We start from the raw sequence: 22,857 nt of genomic DNA on the forward strand, positions 1-22,857 counted from the left end.
AAAACGTCTTGCTCATGAAATACCTGATTTTGCAGGGAAAGATGCTTTGGCAGTGACTTCTCTCAGTGAAATGCATATTAAGCCTGTGGTTGATGCCTTAATGAGAAAATCATTTTTGCCAACATAAAATTATCTTATATATCTTCAGTTTTGCATTAAAAATAATTTGGAATCACTGCAAACCATAATTAAAATTAGGACCATCCTCCCATTATAAATGCCATATCCTCAGCAGAATAAAGCTATTTTTCAAGATTTTGGTGAATATCCAGCATTCAAGTTTATTTGGCACATAAACACCTCTTATCTGTATATTTACTGGAGTACAGGGAGAAATATATACATGCAAGCCTATTGTACAGAGACGCATCATTTCTGCAGAGCAGCGTTTCCATCTGAAGGGTGTAATTCTGCTACCTGGAGGGCATCGGCCAATGCAGCTCAGCCCGCATCCCTCTTGCATGTTTGTTGGAGGAACCTGGCTAGACAGGGCCCACACAAGGTACCTGTTATAAGATTTTTTTGTTGTTGTGATTTTTTTTTTTAATGTAAATTCAGGGCTTGTGAACTGTGCAGGCTTTGGCAGCAGCCAGGACAGAAGTCCCTTCTCTGGACAAGCAGAGCCCATGATGAGAAGCTGCAGGCTGATGCCAGTAGCGCAGCCAGACCAGCTGGGCTGGGCTTCACGTGAGCTAAGTATTTCGGACATTGCACCAATGCTGCTCATGCAGGTTATGGCCCTGGTGCTTGGTGCTGGCAACTTTACACTGTGACATGTCTTTAACGGATTTTAACAAGTTTCCAAATACTGTGATAGATGAGCAAGTAGCAAGGAGTGCAGTTTTTTCAGAAGTGTCTCTTTATTTACTAAAAAACTATTGTTTTGGGGATAGAGCTTGCCCGTGCTTTTTTTTTTTTTTTGCTGCAGCAGTGAGCAGACAGACCACGCTCCTCTGCACACCTTTAGGGCTGCCCATGCTTTGTCCGCAGCTGCTCGTTGCTCTGCCAGATGGAGATGCTTTGGGATTCCCCTTTTGTCTTCTTCAACAGCTACCCTGAAGCTTAGGGCTCCTTCCCCAACCACGCATTCGTATCATCCATCCCAAATCCTTCCTCTTAACTGCTTTATTGCACTCGAGCCTCACCTTTCTGACCATTTTTCCTTAGGGACCTAATCCTTTCAGCTACTGGATAGCTGCAAACGCAGAGGAGAAAGAGAGAGAGGAAAACTAGATTCCTATAAAGATTTAGGGCACTGAAGGTCTTGCATATGGTCCCAAGGAGACTGTGATTTCTCTGAGCAGCTGGGCTGGGCGGTGGTGGGCTTCCTGGTCTCAGGACTCAGTTGTCGAAAGGCTGGGAGTGCTGGTGCAGTGGGGTGCTCTCGGCCCGGGAGCGAGCTCTGCACGTATGTGAGCACCCATCTTCCCGTGGGATCACTGCGGTTTTCTGGTTTTCTCACACCTGCCACTTTGTACCGTAAGTGAGAAAACACACACGGTCTCTAGGTCCTACTAATGCTTAGGAGATCATGGTGTGTATAGACAGTACTTCTGTATGCTCTTCTGGACAAAGAGCTTACAATGTTCTGTAGGACCTCTGTGTTGGTTAGATTTTGGGATCCATTCTGTGTAAATAACAGGAATGTAAATAACCTTCTCTGCAGCCCTTCCTTAGCTGCCTGTAGCACTGTCTTACACCACACTGAGGTTAACTCCAGGCTTCTGCCATGGTCCCCATAGCACAGCCGAGCTCACAGCTCGTGTCCCACACAAGCAAGCACGTGGGTGCTCCCTGTGCCCACCCGCTCGCCCATCCAGACCCAGCCTCTACCACCGTATGTATGGAGCTGCAAACTCGACAGCCAGTGGCTCTTCCTGTTGGCATCCCGATAGCTGGAACTTATCTATCCTTAACATCAGCTTCAGGAAACAGAAGTTTAAAATGCAATATGCTGGGTCAGGAAATTGCAGCCTTTCTCCCTTGAACTCTGAAAGTGCACCTAGTGAGAAAGGAGCTGCTTCTGTACTTTGATATTTCCTGCAGATTTGAATAAAGAGACAGATGGTTAAAATGTATGGCTTTGAGTACGTTAAGAAAGTAGCTGTTCCCAAGGCTGTTGTTTTCTGGGGTGTCTATTTGTTTATATGTATTATATAAGCATATATTTATCTTTTATGCATATTCTTAGTTTTGCGTAAAAAGTTAAATAACATCAGAACCATTTTTGACCAAATCTCGGCTTACATAGTTAACAGGAGGAGCAGCGATTGTTTTATAAGCAGAGCTCTGAAAAGTTTGTTTTATGTCAGAGCAGCTTTTCTAGAACCAGTTTTAAAGTTAATTATCAAAGGCAGGCATCTTCTATCCACCACCCATGACCCCCACTGGGTTTGTTGTTCAGCTTTCCTTGGGAAAGAGTCGCTCTACAGAAGAACATCTTCATGGTGTCACAGTCCAGGGAGCCGAACACGTCCGAGCTAATCAGCTTAGAACATCAGTACCATCTTAATGTGGGATTTGGGACCTTCTGGATGCAGGGTGAGAAGCTGAACTAGTCTGCAAGCACATCACTTTATTCCTTTTGCTTTAAGCAAGAATAATTTGCCTTTTTTCTCTCATCTTTCTTCCTTGTTGTTTTGCCCCTGAAAACTGTGCGGCAAAAGCAACCTCCAGGGTGGACACTAAATCTTCTGATGCAGGCAGAGCAGTGATAACATCTGAACTGAGGGTGCTTTTCCAGGGCATGCTTGACAGATGTAGCAGGGCCTTTTAGGATTTAGTACTGGAGCATATCTATTACCCGCGCTGCAGCACAGCTTGGCAGGAGCTGTGTGGTAATCTCCCATGAATTCTGTCTGACTTATCAGAGCATCTGAACAGGTTCCTGCAGGATGCAGAGTCACTGCACCAAGTTGGGGAGAGACAGACCGTACACTTCCAACTCCTTTAACTCTTGCTGGCCCAAAGCCTTTCTGTGCCGAGGCGGTGGTTTTCCTTTTGGGGAGGAATTGAGGCGTTTCCATCTCTCCTCCTCGTACCCCCGCTTCCTTGTTCCCTCCTTCCCTCAGCATATGATTTCAAGGAGCAGAACCTAATTTCTACATATCCGAGAGGGTAAGAGTAATTGCTTTAATGGCGTGGCAGCCTGCCTATTTCTTTGGCAGAATGCAGTAAATATGATACATGTGGTGGAATTTTAGCTTTTGGTGGTTACAAGTCCAGGACTCTGTTACATATAGTAGTGTGTGCTTAACAGCTTTATTCCCTGCCTTTGCAGTATGTATTTTATCTTGGTCTTACTGAGCGGAGTATTTAATGCTCTGTCTTCATCGGTATAACAATTACCTTGGCATTTTATACTTCTATATATGTGTGTGCGTGCACACATACACGCTTGCACACACAGGCATGCATGTATATATTAGAATCCACCACACTAAGATTGATCACAAACACAAAATTGTTTAGATCACAGATTAAAGTTTAATTTTGGAGTTTTGCTTTAGGGTGAGAATTAGCTTCAGAGTGTGAGTTGCATAGGAGGCGCTGTAATTTGTTTTAAGGATAAGGCCTTCAGGCTGCTGTGCATAAAATGAGCATGATTCCTTATTCCCACGGTTGATTTTTGAATGGAAGTGCAATTAGAATTTTTTCACCCAGAAGCGCATACAGTACAGAGCAAAGATAATACCTTGAATGCATATCAGCTTGGGGAACTTCTCCTGGAATTTTATTTATTGTTCACCTAGCACTAATTCAAAAAAGATCCATGCAAACCCTAACAATACACTTGCTCTTTAATTTGGAGTCTAGTGTGTTTGTAGAGACTCTTGCAGGGGCTTTATTATTACTGAGTGAGATTTCAATGGTGAATTTTAATGTCGCACACAGAAATGTGCAACCAGTTATTTCTGATAGAATGGAAACTATTACAAACAAAACACCAATGTAGCAATAGCCTCTGTTAATCCTCAATTGCTGCAGATATTTTCCTGTCACACCAGGAAGCTGTACTGCCGCCTGGTATTGAACAGCCACCATCTGCATATGAGAGGTATATAGATGATATTTTTTTCTGATTATTGATGCTGATCACATTCATCTTCCACTGGAAGAACTGAACAATCGATACTCACAGAATATTCATGTAACCTGAGAAACAAAGGTGAATTCCTGCATCCAATTTTTGGATGTCATGGTCACTAAAGAGCCAGATTCTGCCATTTCCACTGCATGATATCAAAAAGATATTGCCTCAGGTAGACACATGTTAGACATCGCCTCAGCCACGCACCATGGAAAGAAGGCAGGAAGCAGGAATTTGTATCATAATTTGGGAAGTTGGTTATGTAAAATGGTTGTTTTTTTCTTAGAAGAATTTTTCAGAAATTTGTTGGGGGGCAGGGTGGGGGAAGGTACCTATGTGTATAAGAACAAACCTCGTAATTCCCGAGATAGTCTGAGTTTGGGTTATTTATTTTGCATACCTGGGTTGTATGGGAATCCATAGAGACCTGTGTGTATGTTCAAAAATCACACCACACCGCTTTGGAAGAGCTGGACTGCATTAGGATTTTCAGTATCTAAGAAATTCCAAGGGAAATTACAATTTAGGCAAATTACAAAAGCCATATATATACTTCTTAAAGTCACGAACATTTTTCCTAAAAACCTGCTTTTGCAGCAGGGTCCCAACATGCTTTTCAGACATCTCCATCGCCTTGAGGACCTTCCCCCATACAGTGTCAGTGCTGTGGGGAAGGTGCACACCAAAACCAAGCAGCAGCCCTGGGGACACAGATGTCTGGAGGGACCCTGTGGGTGCGTGTGCCCTTGCATGCATTGCTTCTGGAGCAGCGGGGCTTGACAGGGCTTCCAGCATCACCAAAATCTAGCCCATAGCAATTCCTTTCATTTGAAAAAGGATGCTTTTCTCCCCTATTGAACAATCAAAAAACTTTCTGACATTTATTTTGATGGGGAAAAAAAAAAAGGAAATCTATTCACTTATTACAAGGACCAGGAAGCATAAATCCAGGTTGGCTCTCAGACACCTTACACACAAATTGTATTCAGGTAAATGGTCCCTAAAAATGCCTTGATAGTACAATGTACATCACAGTTGCTAGAAAGGAAATGTAAAGCTCCCCGTTAGAAAAGATAATACAAAGGAAAAAATGTATTTTCATTATTCTCCCATAGTTTCAAAGTATCTCAAGATTTGATTCAGGTCCTAAAGATATTATAAGGCAATATGTATGTTACCTTTGAGTCAACTATCATGTCTTGACACTTGATCAGTCTGTAAAACTCCCGGAAGAAACAGAAATAAACAATTTTATTCCTCAAACAGGAACTCATGCAGCAGCAAGAGCAAGAATGTTTTTTCTCTCCTAATATGTCTGCAGGTCCTGTAATACATTTAATTAGAACACCAGGGTCAAATACAACATTTTTGTACAATCTCTTTCAGAAATATGACCTAGATTAAAAAAAGAAAAAAAAAAAGGAAAAAAAAAGGGAAAAAAAAAAGGAAAGAAAAGAAAATCCCCAATAATGACAGTTTTTGAAAATTCCAAGGACACACTTGCATTGAGGTCATCTTATCTGTACCACTTAGAAGTGAAAGGCACATTTAAACTGAGGTTCTGAATGTGTTTTTGATTTTATGCACCTACATTTGCACATGCAAACTCCTTTATATGTGCTGTTCTTATTTTTCCTACCAATTTTCACATTGTTTTTCCACTTATACTATAAAAGCTCAATTTCCAGGAATGGTTTTGTTGATGACTATACCTTTGCAGGTTTATTTGGCTTGGTCCAAAGTGGAGATTTTAAGTAATGGTTTTAAATCTGAGAGAATGCTACTGAAACTACTGGAGAAACTGCAGAGAACTATGAAATAGTACTACTTGCCATTTGCTTTAGAAAATGGAAAGACTTTTCTTGCTGTTTTTGCTAAATACTGATGGCTCAGATCCAAAGGGGAAAACTTTTATCTTGTTCTCTTTGAGGCAGTTGTTTCTGTTGTGTTTTCTTTTTTAAATGGCGAGTGGTTGTCTTTCATTCCGTGTTTTCCTCAAGCACCCAAATATAGCGAATGACTTCTTCCTCTGGCATGGTATCACAGGAGGAAGAAAACATTACCTGTGGCAGGACAAAATCAATCTACTTTATCTAGAGAAAAAAAGAAGGAAAAGATAGAAGAATATTGAAACAATTTTAAGTATGTTTTGAAACAGCATCACTTCAGAGTGGAGTTTGGTTACACGAAGTAGAAGAAGGAGCCCAGGGGGCCCATCCTGCCCCTCAGGAGGAGGTGTTCTGGTTGAGGTGAGGCTGTATGCTTGCCCCAGACTAAAAACAGAGAGCTTAAGGGTTAATGCAATGCGTTTGCCTGAGCCGCTTCAGTTTCCAACTCACTGCCAGAGTTAAGGACAAAAAATATAGTAAGATAATATTAAGTATCTGTCCTGGACCATAGCAGTTAAAGTGAGTTTTAGAAAACTAGAGAGAACTATTACGTTAGAAAGATCTAGTGCACTCATGTTTCTGCTACAACGTACAAGATCAAAACATCCTGTAGGTATGGCCCCACAAATTCCCACCAAGCAGAGCACAGCTTCTCTTCCAAAACCCAGATCTACCTGGTGAATTAAAAGAATAACTTAATTAATGCTGCCAGTAGAGGGAACTGATGTACATGTGAGTAGATGCGGCAGCATTTCTTCAAGAGAAAAAAAGTTTAAAAATATAAACACAAGAAAATCCTCTGGACTTCAAGAGAGTGTCAAAGCTGCCATTTGCAGCTTACATCAGTCAGTGACTGGGGACCAGAAAGGGAGGGCCTGGTGCACTTTCCTTATTCCTTATTGAAGAGTCCTACCTTCTGCAATAGAGTTACTCATGGAGTAAAGTACAAATGTGGCAGAATTTAGCAGATGTGAGGATGTATCCATGGGGTTTTAAGAAGAGAGATTTTGGATCATTTTGGATTTTTTAGACCTCTGGATGAAGCTTGAAACGGGCTATTTGAGTCAAAGCAGCAGGTTTTTTTTCTTCATTTCTTTTGCTGTAGATTTATGTAATGTTCGTCTTAAAGCACAGAAGGGTTAGGATATCGAGGTGGGCTGCTAATGAACCAATTGATGTCACTGTCTCTAATGTAGTTCCTGTTTTCTTCCAGTGTGCAAAAAGCAAGGGGCAAAGCTGGGGGGTCAGAAAGAAAGAATCAGACAGTGAACAAAATACATATGCTTTCAATGAAAATAAAGAGATAAAGAAAAGGCAGATATTAAATAACCCCTTGAAAACAAAAATTGCTGAGCGGGGCTGAATATCATTTTTGAGAGGTTCTGCTTAAAGTCGTTATGCTAAAGTTATTCTCTTTGGAAGCAGCTGCCAATCTAGAGAGAGCGGCAAAACTATACATGAACAAAAACGGACTGCAGGAAATGTGCTGTATTCATTCACCTTTTAGAGAAATCTACTCTTGACAGGCAGAAGGCTTTACTTCAGTTGTAGCCATGGATAACCCCTTTAAAATCCTTTATTTCAAAGGCATTCAATGAATACCTTTATTTATTTATTTATTTATTTTTGTTATCTGACATACTCCTTTGAGCATAGACGGGAGGGAAGTAGAGAGATGGGTGGAGCCCAAACCTCCTTCTGGGGCAGCATCCATGCTTATGAACCACATGAACCACTGAAGACAAGCCTGAGAACATTGTCTCCTGCTTCCTAATATTAAAAGCAGCTCAAATGAGAAACCTCTCTTCAGGTTCTGAAATACTGGGGCAAATGGTTGGTGGGTTTTTTTTTTTCTTTTTTTCTTTGCCTTCCCAATTCAGGTTTCCGGATAGGATTGGAACTGAATGTGCCAAAAATACCAGGATAGAAGCTGTTCTTATGGGTGTTTCCATCTGGAATCTAATGTAGAAATGCCAGAAATCCTGTAGGAAAACCTGTTCTCATGTGGTTTCCTGCCCGGTTCAACATTTTTGATATGTTGGGAGAGTTTGGATTTGCAGCAGATAAGCAGAGAAACTGGATCTGAATGCCAAACTTTTTTGAAGTTTTTCCATCCCCACTGGAAGCATTATGAGGCCCATAGGCATAACGTATATAGGCTCTCCCCTGCAGGGTAGGGTCTAAAGATGGCTGAAAAGCAATAAACAAATGCATAAATATATTCATGAAGGAGTAGGACTTTGCTCTTCAGTTCTTTGCAAGCCTATTTTAACCAGCTTTGCTATTTGAGACAATCTTTGGTTATTTGCACAAATATTTGGATGTCCGGAAAGTTTTATGAATGTTAGCAAGAACATGCACCTGGAAGGTTATTTTCAAGTGTTTACTTTTCATCATTTTCTATTTATTATTCTCCATTCAAATTTCTTGGCGTGTGCGTGTGTGTCTGATTAGCTCACAGAAACCAGGGTCAGGTGCTTTCGGCTAGGGCTTGGCACCCTTCCCAAAAAGGTATGGTAGGCTGTATTTTCCTTTCCCAAATTCTGGTCCAAACATACCAGCAGGTAATATCTGGACCCTGGAGATGCTGATACCCCTCAGAGGCAGGAGGACTGTGGGGAGCCGAATGGTCTTATCCTGCCTCTGTGAGATTAAACTCGGTGGGGATAGGCAGTGTGTCCTCAGGCTCTCACAGAGTCCCCAGTGTCCTGGCTGTTATTTCCAGTCTTCTGCTGCAGAAGCTCTTTCAAAATCCATTCACCTGTCCATGACACCACTGCCTTAGCTTGCTGACCCTAACCTCTGGTTATCAGCCGTATGCTGGCACTCAAAATGGTGCTGCCAGGCGCCACTTTGCTCCCTGCGCTGAGGGGCCAGGTTGTGCCCTGTGAGGGGGCCGCCGGAACCTTCTGGAACCGGCCGGGGCCTCTCCTCACAGAGCCCCGCGGCCGATACCTGGACACCTGCATGCGGCACAGCCATGAAGCAGCAAAATCCTGATGGGCAGGAGTTTGTTTGTCCCAGTTATTTTGTGAGTGATACAGGGCCAGGAAAAGGTGGCTTTTAGAAGGGAAAAAGAAGTGGCTTTTAGGAGAAAAAGAAGGCGGCTTTTAGGAGCCCTCAGGGGCTGCTCGCCTCAGCTCAGGTGCCACGTTGCTGCCCTGCTCCGGAGAGGTGCTGGTGGTAAAGGGAAGCTTCTTCCTCAGGTAACACCTTCTGAAGAAGGTAAGCTTAAAAATAAAAACACTTCCACAAAACTGTGTCGTAAACTTCTTAAAACACCCAGAAGCGTTTTGCAGTGCCAGACAAACTTTCTAACCTTGTAGCCCTGAGCTGGTGGTGTGAACCGGCCGGGTCCCGACCTTGCACCCCACTGGGGATTTACAAATTCAGCTTTTTTTGTTGCCACCATTCTCGCCAGAGTTTTAGCTCTCATAATGTCACCTGGGTTGAGGGGACATTGGGGTGACAAGAGGGGCAGGTTCACTTGCTGTGGTGGCCTGTCCAGTGTAGGGCTGAGACCGGGTGTGCAAGATCTTCGGGAGCAAACAGAAAGAGACTTTTTAAAATCATTTTATCTCGTGAATGCAATTTGGCCTCTTTTGTTGCTGAAGAGTAGAGTCCTATAGATTCTCTGCTTCTGGCACCTTCAGAAATTGAATTTCTGTGGAACAGAGCCCCACTGCATTTAGTCCCCTGTATAGAGCTCCTTTCATCAGGCTAGTCGTAGGCGAACACATGCTGGGGGCTTTCTTCTGCTTAATGCATCTCCATGCAGCAGCTACAGGTAAAAGTGGAAATTTCGCCATAAGAAGGCGCGCAAACACACACACACACGCTTTAGAGCATAGGTATTATATTTGCACAGGCCAGTGCTTACCTGCCAGAAAGCTGTTTATTTTTGCAGCTCCCTCTCTTTTGAGTGCTGTACTGCTGTCTTTCCCTGCTATGGACATGCATTAACTCCCCGTATCAGCTGTTGGTAGTGATCTGTGCAGACTAACATCTGCATTAAGTTTGCAGAGCTAGTCAAAATGTTTACCAGAACTATTTAATAGGGAGATCAATAGCAAGTGCCTCTCTGTTTGTTTTAACGAAACAAAATTGGTTGCAGAGCAAAACCTTTTTAGAACAACAACAACAAAAAGCCTGGCATTACTCCAGCTCAGTGTAACAATGCAGGGAAAAAGGGCATCCGTAGTACTTCCTCAGATTTATTTTCATTATACAGTTATTAGGGTAGGGGAGCAGTGGATGGCTGCTGTCACAGGGACACCCTATCCTTAAAAAGCAAGTGTGTTCAGAGATTCATTTGGAGGTATATTGATTTATGTCTGTTAGCATCTGCGTGTCAGTATGCGAACAAGTTCTGCTGGTAGAAACTTGTTGAAGCTTCAAGTGACACTTTTGTGCTGCTGGTTTTCCTTCCCCACAGAGGAAGCTCTTCTCAACTGTCCCGGTTTTGGTGTCATGCAGAATTCCCTGTAAGTATGTTTCCTTGCCTGCGGTCCCACTTGCTACCAGAAGGCAATATATGAAATCACTTCTCCAAAATGCCAAATTGGTTCCTCACTTAGGGGCTGAATGCAGTAGGCCTCATACCACTGGTTGTCCCATGTAATGCCTAACTTGGAAACAGGTAGCATCTACAGTTGGTAATTGACAAATTCTGACAGTTTCAGTCTGGCACAAAATATCAGTGGAACATGGGGAAATGGGGAAAACAAATTATTTTCTGTTTTGTGGAAGATAGCTGCAAAAGGCTCTTTAATTACGTGTATGCAAAGTAGTTATTAATTTTTTTTTGTATTGATTTGAGAAATAGTGGATTTTTGTAATTAGCAGTGGTTAAAAAAAAACAACAAAAAACTCATCTTGCTACCTCATCTTGCTAAAATCTATGCATGTACTTAACTTTAAGCAGTAAGGTACTTCCTCCCAATGTGTTTAAACATGCCTCTTAATAATTAGAGGACTGGGTTTATATCCTACCTTTCCAGACAGCTGGTGGGTTTTTTTCAGTCATCTTCACTTCCTAAAATGTTGTGATGTAGCAAATTAGCCATTTCTCACCATTTATTCTGCAGAACAGAAATAAGTGAAATCTGTGTCTGAAAATTAGTGCTGCAGGCATGTGAAATAAATGGTAATCTACATGGCAGCAATCAAATAAATATGTTTTGCGGCTTTTAGATGAGAAGAAGTTGGTAAGTAAAACAGAGAGGGAAGAGTTAAATATTCTGGCAAATCTTGTGTGTGAAACATGGGGAAGGCTCCAGAAAAAAAAAGTTAGGAGACATGAATCATTGACTGTGGAAACACACAGAGACATGTCAGAAGTCTTTTCTTACTTCCAACCCTTCTCCCACCCCAAAGGCTGTGAAGCATTTGAGTGCATTTATGCCATTTCAAGTACCTTGTACTTTTCAGAAGTTCAAAAACAGTTGCAGTTTTTGAGATCTTCCTCTGCTGGAAAATGCACTACAATTCCATTGATAAATAGCTGCAACAATAAGTTAACTCTGTTAAATTTGCACTTTTTCTGGCTTCAGCCCCAGAATTGGGTGTCCTGACAACTTTGTCTCCCAGATGGAAGTGCCCCACAGTATTTATTGTTGTGACCTGCAGCACCATAAACTGTGAACATGATGCTCCTTCACCTTTGCCTTGATACACTGTAGGAACAGAGATCTGTGACTTGTTCGGGATAAGGCATGTTCCCTAATGCTTTCACCATTCTTGTTCCTCTTCTCTGAATCCTTTACAATTAACCAATTTCCTGCTTGAATTTATGCCCCCAGGGATGTCTTGCATATTCCCACAGCTGTTGCACCTTCGCCAAAGGCACAGGTAGGATAACCTCTCTTACTCCTTCTTGAAACTCCTCTCTGTTTATCCAAGGTCTGCACCAGGCTTTGCAGCTACCAGGCTGCACTGAGATTTTATGAGCAGTTGATAATAACCGTCATTTTGGCATTGCCCAGGGGGAGGGGTGGTCTTTGTTGCTGGCTAGATGATGGCATTTTGTCAAAGTGCATATTGTTTCTTTTACGTTTTGCCAAATGGTTCAGTGTGCTTTGTGTGCTCTTTGATGTAGCTCTCTTGCAGTCTCCCCATCACCTGCAGATTTTATTAATAATGATTTTATTCTTTTTTGTTGTTGTTGTTCCTATCATTGATTTAGAATGTTAAATTGAATGGGACTAAGGACTGATATTACTGGCCCAGTTAAAACTATTCCTACTCAATTTCCAGACTTCTATTCATAGTTACATTTTTAAACCTAAGGTGCCATTTTTTAATCCGTTTTAATGAATGCCTTGTTTCGTTTGTATCATTCTACCTACCAAGTCAAGATGATATGTAGAAGCTGATCACATACCTTACAAAAATTTAAGTGCAGCGTACCAACATCATCACCCTTATCAACCAGTTCTGTGATCTCTGTTTAAAAACAAAACAAAACCAACCAAACAAACAAACAAAAAACAACTAGTGAAATCTATTTCCTGTAAATCTGCATGGCTGGAAGCCATTTGTATTTGCTCCTTTTGTATTGTAGTACATAATTCTTGGATTAACTGTCCCATTACCTTACCCCAAATCAGACTGACAATCTGGAGTACCTGGAGGACCCCATCTGCTTGTTCTACATTTTGGAGAAATGTTACTTGGCTTTGGTCCTCTGTAGCTTCTTCCCTGGTAGTATAAGTCCCATCAAGTCCCCGTGGGGTGGAGAGCTTCCCTGCCTGCTCTTTGAAAACTCTTGATATGCATCTTCCAGCTGACTTACTTCAAAATCTCTCTCTTTTTAGCTGTTGTTTTAAAACTCGTTTGACTCATTGCTGAGTGTGTTTCGTTATTTTTAGAGAATATGCACAGAAAATCTATTTCCCAAATACGAAGACAGGTATTCATTGAATCCTTACATGTTTTCCTCATTATTATTGCATTTCTACTATTTTTATCCAGCAACAGATGACAACATTTTTGTTTTCAATACACTTTTAAAGTCTCAGATATCTTTTCCTCATTGGTTTATCTTTTTTTTTTCCTTTTTTTTTTTCCCTTTCTGGCTCTCTTTGTCAATTTTCTACAATTATCAGCTTTTGGTTTATAATTGTTATTATCAGTTTTCCTTTATATCATTTGTTCTTTGTGTTGAAATAAATGTGTTTTCCTTCTATTTCTACTTTTCCACTGATAGTAATTTTTAAATACTGTCAGTTTCTTTCTTGGTTGCAGAATTGTGGCCTTTGAAATCTAGGAACGTATTCTTAAGACTTTTCTGATTACCATGAAAATGAATTTTTTAAACAGCAGTTATATGTGTGAATGTGCATACTGGAACTCACAAACACACACATTACTTTGGACTTGATTCTATATGTTGACAACAAATATAATCAAGTCATGATCACTGGCATTCAAGAAACCATTAATTTTTACATCTGGGATCAGTTCCTCTGTATCTGTCATTAGGCAGTCTACCCCAAGCTGGTTTGAGTTAGGAAATTGGCTGCCTGTAATTTCTGAAATTCTGAGGACTTTTTAGACTGGTAGCCTGAGAACACCAGCATATGCCATTCAGATTGAAGTCCCATATGTTAACACAGCTTTTTTTTTCACCAACACATGATAAATAAGTCTTTAAAGAAGCTGGTCATCCTTTTTTTTTTTTTTTTTTTTTTAACAGTGATATGGTGATGTGTAGCAGGCTCCAAATAGCTCACCACCTTTTAGTTTATTTGTAACAGCATAGATCTGTGTGTGGTTGAAATCTTTTAGTTCTGATTTGCACAGACTTGCAAAGGTGCTGAGGGTTTTGGACGGTGTACCACACCCTTTCTTTTTTGTCCACTTCATCTCTCTGAGACGGGCTGTTGCCATTCATTTTTACATTCTGCTCATGTGAGTTTTCCCAGTAATATCAACCAAGTCAAATTTATGCTCATAAATCAGCAATTCTAATTCCTCTCGTTTATTATCCGACTTCTAGCAGAAGTGTACAGGCAATTAAATCATTTCATCCCTTTGTATATGTGGGTGCTTTTGTAATTTTGTTCTCACCAACGTGATTTTGAACTACAACCAAAACCCTCACACCATCTACCTAGGCAGTGATTACATATGTAGAATTTTCTGACTTTTTCTATTCATAGGACAGGAGGAGCATTATAAGATAATACATATGCAGTCTTTCCTGATCAATTTTACCGACTACCTCTTGGAGTTGTATTTTCTGCAGCTTGCCTACAAGGATGTGTGTCTGTCCGTACACTCTTCTCTTAGTCCTTCACATAAACTTCCAGATCAATGATTAAGTATTTTCCCAGCCTCTTGCCCTGTCTAGTCCCTCTGTGGCTGTTCTCCTTCTTTGCTACAGGGAGAAGCTGTACTTCCTGAGGAAGATGTTCAAAGCCACTATACTTCATTCTTTGGTGTATCTGTGATTGCACTTCCAAATCACAGTTCTGTTTTTTTAGCTTCATCACAGCTTGCACGTCATTCATAAGAAGTCTTTTTAGAAGATGAGAAACTAGAGCTGACCCACTGCAGCTCAGAGCCATGCTTGCACTGCCAGCCAGAATCACCTTGATGTCCTCTGAAAATGGACATTTCTCAGATGCATTCTCCAAACTCGCTCTGAAATTACTGTTTGCTGTTTCTTTTTGCCTGCTCAGCAGTTTGCCTGGCAACTGACTGACAGGTTAAGGGGAGCTGCTTTTTGCCAACCTGTCCCCTACAGAGATGGGTAAATCACATCAGACTGATTAAAAAGATCCAGGGATTCGAGCCATGAGACCATCACAGAAAAAACTAACAAATGGACATGTCTTAGGGGGCACATCTGAGGCTCCCAAAACCTTGTCCTGTGGCCAAACCAGAGACAAAATAATCAGTAGGATCAGGCATGTGACTCACCAAGATTTTTTTATCTGGAAGTGCTGGAACCTGCAACATATCCTCTGAAATACCCGCTTACAGCTTCTGAGGCAGGAGGAGGTGTGGAGCTAGCGGTGTCAAACTGAAGTGGCTGTTACAAAGTTGTTCACGGCATGAATACTGAGAAAAAAAATGATTTTGCGTCTGTGCCTGAGGTACCGTTCTCCCAGTTAGCCCAGCACGATAACTTCCCAAGAGCGCTGTTCAGGTGGTAAAGGGACCCGTCGCCAGCTACAACAGCCGTGGTAGGGATGAGGCTGGCGATGAGCCATTCAGCGGTGATACCGGTAATAAGTGCATTACAAAGGGCCAAGTGAGCTCTAATTGTGCTTTCTTCAATGTGATCATTAAACCTGCTAACTCTCCGAAAATTGGCTGTTTGTGTGCGTACCAATGGTCAAATACTGGCCCTGGCGTTGCCTGAAGGACCGTAGGGGCCCCATCCACCAACGATGAACTCAGGCTTGCATTGTTCTAGTGCTGAGCTCTGCCTTTTGGAACAGGCTTGTTATAAGCTTTGAGATGGTATGGATCAGACAAACACTAAGGAAGCTCTTGGCAGGGTGACATGAAAATTGCTGACCTTCAGCTTAGATAGTCTGGCATGCAGTGGCCTCCTGAGCATAGCTGGCCCTGGGGAGACGTGGCCAGCCTCCAGGTATCCTACACTTTTTTCTGTATATTCACTTCTTACTTTTTTTTTTTTTTGGTTTACTTTCCTTTTCATCCTTCTTTTTCTTCTTCTTTTTTTTTTTTTTTTCGGTCCCTACCTGTATTTTTTTTTCATCTTTGCCTCAGCGATGCCTGCAGGCAAAGCCTCTAGGGTTAGGTTCAGCAGCACGAGGAGTGACCAATAATCTCTTTGCTAAGGGAGTTCCTGCTGCAGCGGGGGGCGTGCACACTGCTGGTGAGGGGCCATTCTGTTTTATTCTCCGGGTGCTGCACCTGGATGCTGTGAAGCCAGGTACACACCTCTCCTGGACAGGAACATGTGTTCCTTTCTCTTTCAAAGTGATACATGCATTTGGACCCGTGCTGCTGCTGAGTATATTTCAGAATTAAAATATCCAGCCCTCTGAAATGGCAGAGGATTTCTTTTAAACCATTCCTAAATCAACTTGTGGAAACCTAAAATATATGGACAAATTAGATTTATATGAAACAAGGAAAAATATAATCATTTGGAGGTTATTAAATTGAAGGTTCAATGTAGGTGTTCTTGGGGAAACAGGGTTTAGATCGTTTTCAGAGATTCCCCTTTCTTTGCAGACAGTCAGAGAAAAGGGGCAAGAGGCTATTGCTTGTGTTTGTTCCTAAAGCAAATCCCCGTTGATAGGTCCAACTTTAGACCAATTGGCCTTGACAACTTTCCCTTCAATTCGTTCTTGCGTGCAGTTTTAGTAGTCTTTAAACAGCGAGAAGCACAAAAGGTAGAAAGTTAACAAGACTCCACGGGGCTGTGAGATGGTGCCTGACAAGGGAGGAGAGGAGCTCCCACGACTAAAATATAGGTGGCAAAGAAGGTTTTGTGCTAGTCTGAGAAATTGGGAATCTTGTTACGGGCAAGGAAGACCTCATCTGCTCAGGCATAAAATGTCCATGGCAAATGTTTGTTTTGTCAGCTGAGTGTTTTTATGAGGTTTCTTAGTATTTTCAAATGTGTAATTTTTACATTAGTTAATTTTGATAAGTCAGTACTGCAACTTGTTTATTTCACTGGGGAGCTGGGAAGTCTTTTGGCTCTATTTGGGGTTATGAGACAATTGCTGGGCAGGGGGTGGGGGGGGGCCCTCTCTGTAGCACACCAGAGAAAAGATGTTTTTTTTTCCTTCTCTCCTTCTCCCTTAAAAGAAAGAGCTTGAGGTTCTGCTTTTGCCTTCTAAACCTGTACAGGTAATTAGCATCAATGATTTGTCCTTAAGAAGCAGCTTTGGCCCTGCATTCAGAAAGAAATGTGGTTATTTTAGACTTAGCAAGTGTGCTTTAGGTTCTGATCCGTAGCTTTGGTTTTCTTGTTATTCATATTGATTGTTCCAATTTGTATGCTGTTTTGCTCTGTGAGTTGTTGATCTGTTTTGTTTCTCTTCTGTTTTTCAATGGCCACAGGTTTCTAATTTTCTGTTTTCTTCTTAGGCTTTCAGGTTTTAATTCAATGTGTATTTTCCAGGATATTTCTCACTCACTTTGGCACCACTGTCATATGATTGTGTTGCTTGCCTCTTCCTTCCTAGAGAAAAGGTTAACAGATATCCTGGGAGGGATATCACCCTCTCCCCAGTCTTATATAGTTATATATATATATATTTATTTATATAGCTCTTAAATAGTCAAAAGGTGTTTTTGATTACCCGTGGATTCTCCTTTGCTGGAAAGGCCAAATCCTAATGCAGATGGGAGCTGTCAGCTTTGTGTTGTTTGGGAATATGTTCCCAAACATATCCTTTACCATGATAGCTTTTGCAGGGCTATGATGTAGTGAAAAGCACTAGGATATTATAACTCGGATAATGGAAAACCATTAGCACTCAGCCTGGGAAGAGTGCAAGACCCTTTGGAAGTCATGTTGGCTAATAATCCCTCCGTGAGAGGCCAGTGCAAGGGGACTTCGCTGCTCTCCTGCACATCCCCAGCATCATTCTGCACACCTCCACAGGAGCAGGTTTATTGCTCATGGGCTTTAGGTTGTCAAGAATACAATGTGTGATGGGGCATCAAAGGAGTGTGGAAGACAACATGCGTGGTTCTGGGAGTGTGGGGGTTTGAAAGAAGAGGAAAATGCCCCTGACATTCCCATTCCTTCTTGCTCTTCTCGGCTGCTTTGAGACACTCCAAATCCCCTGGAGAGCCATTCACCAGTGCAAAGGAAATAACGTTATCTCTGCCTGTGTACAATTCAGAGCCCAGTTAACCAGTGTCTGGACAGAAAAAGACTGCCACCAGGTTTGGTCCTTTTAAAGCCTGTTATCCTGGACATTGGCAGAAAGGTAGGAGCTGTGCAGCCTGCCTACTCTGTCAGCATTTGTGCTCTCTGGTCATGAATTTAAGAAAGAGTTGCCAATATTGACATTATCCTGCTCAAATGAAACCAAGGGGGTTTGATAATACTTTAAAAGCTAACTGATGAAACTCTGCAGCTTTAGTTTCCAAGCTAACGCCTGTTGGCCAGAGGCACTGTGTGTGTGTGTGTGCGCGCCTGTGCACGGATGGGTTCTCTTCTTTTTTAAAGCCTTTGGAGTGAGTTTTTTGGATACTTCAGACGTCCCTTTTTCTCACCCTCAGATTGTTCGCCGCCTCCCCAGCAGAGTGACATATTGTTTGCAGTGGAATTTGACAGGCTCAGATGGCAGTAGCTGCTGCAAGATTTTTTAGTTCTTGTTGGTGCTACGACAGGTCTCAACAAATTCCCTCGCCCACTCGCCCGTGGTGCATAAGAAACTTTCTCTAGTGTGAGGGGAGCTTGCCCATCAGTTTTGTCAAAATCTCAGCTTTCCTGTAAGCACGATGCAGAAATTCTGGCTTTCTGAATGTGACACAGATCTGCTCTAAGGCAGTGGTGTTTGCAGATTCAGGAAGACAGGCAGAGAAAGGCAACTGAAATGTGAGCTCCCAAATAACCCTGCTTTGGCTTCCCGATGAAGGTGAACTGCCTGGGGTATGTGCTGGGGAGAAGCTGTAGGTTTCTGCTGAGGGGATCGTGGCCCCATCCTGCGCGCCGTGTTCAGTGCCGCCATGTTCTCTGTGTCTTTGCTATGTACGCATATCACAGATCTTCAAACGCACAAGTCCTGTCTCAAACACCCATGAGGAAGTAGCATATGAAGAGACATCAGTGCCTACAACGTAAACCTGTCAGCTACTCACCCACTTCTGATTGGTGTTTCCCCATGTCTCCTTTAGGTGCCTGCTTTTGGACAAGCTGAAATTTGCCCTGACAGTCCCTAGTGTTCTCCACTCTCTCTGAAGGGGTCCTACCTGCTCCAGTAGCTCACTGGGCCGGGGGAGTCCTCCCATTAACCTCCGTGTAAGAGTAGCACCCTGGTCTTGGCATGCTTTTGGAACGGGGCTGTATGGGGCAGCTGTGGCAGGCAAGGCTGGTTTTCTGAGAAGAGATGAGTCTTTAGAGGCTGCGTACATCTCTGCGTCCCTCCCATTCCTGCAAGAGTGAGGGCTTTGGAAAACTAGGGGAGGAGTTTCCGAACAGATGAGCCCCTTTCCTCCCATTAGCCAGGGAGTTCTGGGGTAGGCCACTCCAACCAAACCGTATGTATTCCGTGTTTGATTTAGACTTGGACTTGCGAGGTTATTTTCATGCAGCAATCCTGAGGCCATCCCATTTCCAGGCCTTTCCTTGGCATAAGTAGCATTAGCCCGAGGGTGGCCCTCGTCTGTGCCAGATGCCCACAGCCACAGCAGCAGGAAATCAATGGGGCGTGGGGATATCCCAACCACTGCGCTTTGTCACTAATAGCCGTGGTGGTGTAGGAGTCCCTGTGGCATTTCCACATTACCTGGAGATTTCCCAAGGCAGGAGAAATCCTAAGGATAATTAAGCCTGTTTTATTTAGGGCTGAGCCGAGCCATCAAAGTGGCATAAAGCAGCCTAAATGGACCAGAGGATCTGGCGCCTTATGTGAAAACTAATCATTTTTTGAGGTGGTCTGGTAATTTCTGAGGAGGATGTAAAATAATTCACACCCACGTGTAGCTTTTAATGAGTAGAAAGGGTTCTCCACTGCCTGTTCTGGAACTGTGTTTTGATTATTTTAACAAAATGAAACAAAACAACGATGTTTGCATGCAACAAAGCGAGAGGAAGACAGGAACAGGAGCTTGGGGCAGAGTCTTTGTTGCTGTTTTCATCAGGGTTAAGGGCTCAGTGACCATTTGGAAACCTTTTATGGGCAAACTGGCTAGCAGCCAGTGCTGCAAATTTGCACTCCTGACTTTTTGATTAGTCAGTAGTCCATCAACAGCAGTAGAAACCTGAGAAACATTTGCAGCTAACCACGTGAAAAGCAGGTGTAATAAATCAGGTTGTTCAGGTTTAGTCCCAACTGGGAAATGTGGGGATGGAGGTAGAAATCATTCCTACTTTCCTCATGGTGCATCAGAAAACCTGCTGCATTGTGTGTCTGTCTCGTTGCAGAATTGGGGCCAAAACCAGGTGTTTTTAAACTTAGAGTGAGCCCTTCATCGCTGCTGACAGTGCTAAGCGGAAGAAGCCCTCTCTATGCCCATGCCCCGTTGGCAGCAGAGGCATCTTGTCTGTCTGTTTGCCTCTGTCCCTTGGGATGCGCAGTGTGGGCAGCCCCAGTGGTAAGGGGAAACCGAGCTCAGCTCCCCAGCTCCTGCTGTGCATACAACCAGGTTCTCCCTGGGAGCAAATCAGCAGAGCTGGTGACAGCAGAAGCCATGAAAAGACTGTGGCAGATGTGAGCCTGCTCTCCAATACTTTATGAATACCGAATCTGCTCCTTTTGCAGGGGGAGGGTGGCTGTCTGCGTAATTGCTTGTTATTTATAGTGTGTGGGATATACACTATATCAGAGTGAGGTGGTGGTGATAAAAGTAGCAAAGGTGCATCCTGGGATGGGAGCCACAGGCAGAGAGGACCAAAAGTGGGAGGGAAGTGTTGGTGCCGTGAAGATGTACCAGCTTCCGGAGCACATTTGAATGCTGCACCAAGCCCAAATGGAGTGTTGTTTTTTTTTTTTTCTTTTTCTTTTTTCCCTAGCCTTTTGGGTAGAATACTGAACCAAAGTGGTTTAGTGGTTGTGAACCAGAATTTTGTAACAGCTTCACAAGAATTCACTTCTCCCCAAAGCTGTGACATTTTAGGATTAAACAAAACATCCCTGTGGCCCACAAGAGGTGCGCTATCATCAGATTTAGAAATGAATTTGAGGAAAAATTCAGGGGGCCATACAGAAAATGGCAATTTACAGTCTTGTCAGATGAGCAGGGAGTGAGAAGAAGGGGAGACGGGACAGATTTTGCTGAGGGGACACGGGGTCTCGGCTCCTGCTCCCAGTCTCCTCACATCCAGACTGCATGTCCCAGCCATAGACTAACTTTGTGCTGCCACTGCCTTTGCTGCACCTGGTCCGTAGTTAAACGGAGACCTTCAGGCTCTGGCCTTAGCAATCCAATTGCTTTCCTAAGTATCAAAATAAAAAAGAAACATAAGCTACTGAAATAGGAAGAAGAAAGAAGAGCCCTTCAACACCCCCAGCGCCAGTGAGGCAGCAAGAGCAGAAACATCCAGAGATGGTTTGCACATTCAGTGCTGTGAGTTGTCAGTGGTGGAGATTTGACCAAAAAAAAAACCTTTAATAGCAATTTTAAGGAAAATTTAGTAACAGCTAAGTGAACCACTGAAACCAACTGAGCTGAACAAGGGAATAACAACAAAACAAAAAGCCCAGTGTGTGTCTGTTGCCTGGGGCAAGCTACAGCTGATGGATAAAGTGACAGACGAATCCTTCCCTCATTTCCATTTTAATCTCTGTCTACTAATTGTCATCAATATCATCAGGGTCACTAGACCACTAGTGCGAGTCTACAACCTTGCACAGAAGCAGCAGCTTTATGCCTGCCTGTCCCTAGGGCTTTTCCCCTTTGCTAACCCAGTCTGCGTTAGGAGACACATTGGAGGGGGCAGAAAGCCTCTGGGGGAAAGGTGGGTGCTGGTGCCCCATGAAACACAGGAGAAGCTACTCTTAGCACCCCGGCATTAAAATACAGGACAATTGCGGTGCTCTTTGAAATGAAGATTATTTATGCTCCCTTTATGCCAAGGCCAGGATTCAAAAAAAAAAAAAAGGCGGCTGGGAATCCAGCTCCCATTGGAAGAAGGGGCTCAGTCCGACTCTTAAATCAATGACTGTGTGATGAAAGCATGCTTTGGATCAGACCCAAGGAGGACAGTCAGAGTTTTCTGCCCGTTCTCTGTCTGGTGGTTTGTCTTCCCCTCCTTGCTGCTTGTTATAGCATATGTAACATACGTGAGGTGCCATGGGTGTACTCGAGGGTGTCTCTCATGGCGACCCATCACACGGTCCCTCAGAATTTTGTCCTATCATCCCCCTGTCCAGAAAAGGCACCCTTTTGTCTTGTAAAGGTAATGTTTAACCCAGGGGCTCCAAGCCAAATCCTGGCCTCTGTGCACAGCTTGAGCACAAATTGTGCCCATGGCAACTACGCAGCGACTCGCTTGGTTGGAAACCTCCCATCCCCAACTTGGAGGCAGCCATGTGGTCCCCTGCTTCTGCTGCTAAAAAGTAATAGATTTTTGGCAGTAACTCTGTACCTTTATCCTGTACCAAATACTCTCTTCTTTATAGATGCTGCATGTCTGGGTGTTCTGGTTGAGGCTCCAGGTTTGCTCTATTGGTAGTGCTCCCTCATGACAATTTTCAACTTTTTTTTTTTTAATTTATTTTAACCCTGTGGAGTCTCCTCCATCTCTTATTAACTCAGTTTCTAGTTTCTCTACTCCATTTCCTTTGTGTTCCCCTCCCTAACTCTCAATATCCCTTTGATGGCACCATCCTTTTCTCCTCTCCCCAAAGTGTCCCTCATTTTCCTGACTATTCCTTAGACTCCCCAAGCAGGTATCCATTTCTTGTACAAGAGATGCAAGGATAAGAATGAACTTTTCCTCTTGATTTGGGGTCTCTTGAGTTCAGTAACTGCAGGTGACTCCTCCACCAATGCAGCTGTAGCTGGTGATGAGGACTTTGCATCTGTCCCTTTACTAGAGACGATGAGCCTGTTGTAGGATGCTGTGGTTTTGAGGTTCTGCATTTGAAAGACAGTGCCTGTCTTCCATCTGACGGGTGGGGAGAGGTAGCTGTGGTCCTGCAGGAGGTCATCTTGGCTTTGTGATGGACCTCTTTGGCTTGCTATTCCATTTCTATTGCTTTTCTATTC

At 43.0% G+C, this 22,857-nt stretch overlaps 2 long non-coding RNA genes across 7 annotated transcripts in view; one reads left to right on the top strand and one right to left on the bottom strand.

Annotated features, from left to right (window-relative positions):
• LOC125182449 (uncharacterized) overlaps positions 1–5,668 on the bottom strand; it is an 8,464-nt gene extending 2,796 nt beyond the window's left edge. Inside the window, exons 1-2 of the long non-coding RNA XR_007162240.2 lie at positions 5,269–5,668; positions 4,491–4,586 (exon numbers count right to left, since the gene is read on the bottom strand). This is a non-coding gene — a long non-coding RNA (uncharacterized lncRNA). The remainder of the gene's footprint in view (positions 1–4,490; positions 4,587–5,268) is intronic.
• LOC106036620 (uncharacterized) overlaps positions 1–22,857 on the top strand; it is a 214,954-nt gene that overhangs the window by 86,112 nt on the left and 105,985 nt on the right. For 2 of the 6 annotated variants that reach the window (XR_010830012.1, XR_010830014.1), the window contains exons 1-3: positions 8,840–9,204; positions 10,415–10,463; positions 11,781–11,829. The exons of 2 other annotated variants lie outside the window; for them this stretch is intronic. This is a non-coding gene — a long non-coding RNA (uncharacterized lncRNA). Of the gene's footprint in view, positions 1–8,839; positions 9,205–10,414; positions 10,464–11,780; positions 11,830–22,857 lie in introns of those variants that run through there. 2 more of the 6 variants (XR_010830015.1, XR_010830013.1) reach the window with 2 other exon arrangements.

Source organism: Anser cygnoides, chromosome 3, assembly GCF_040182565.1.
Source record: "Anser cygnoides isolate HZ-2024a breed goose chromosome 3, Taihu_goose_T2T_genome, whole genome shotgun sequence".
Classification (NCBI taxonomy): domain Eukaryota; kingdom Metazoa; phylum Chordata; class Aves; order Anseriformes; family Anatidae; genus Anser; species Anser cygnoides.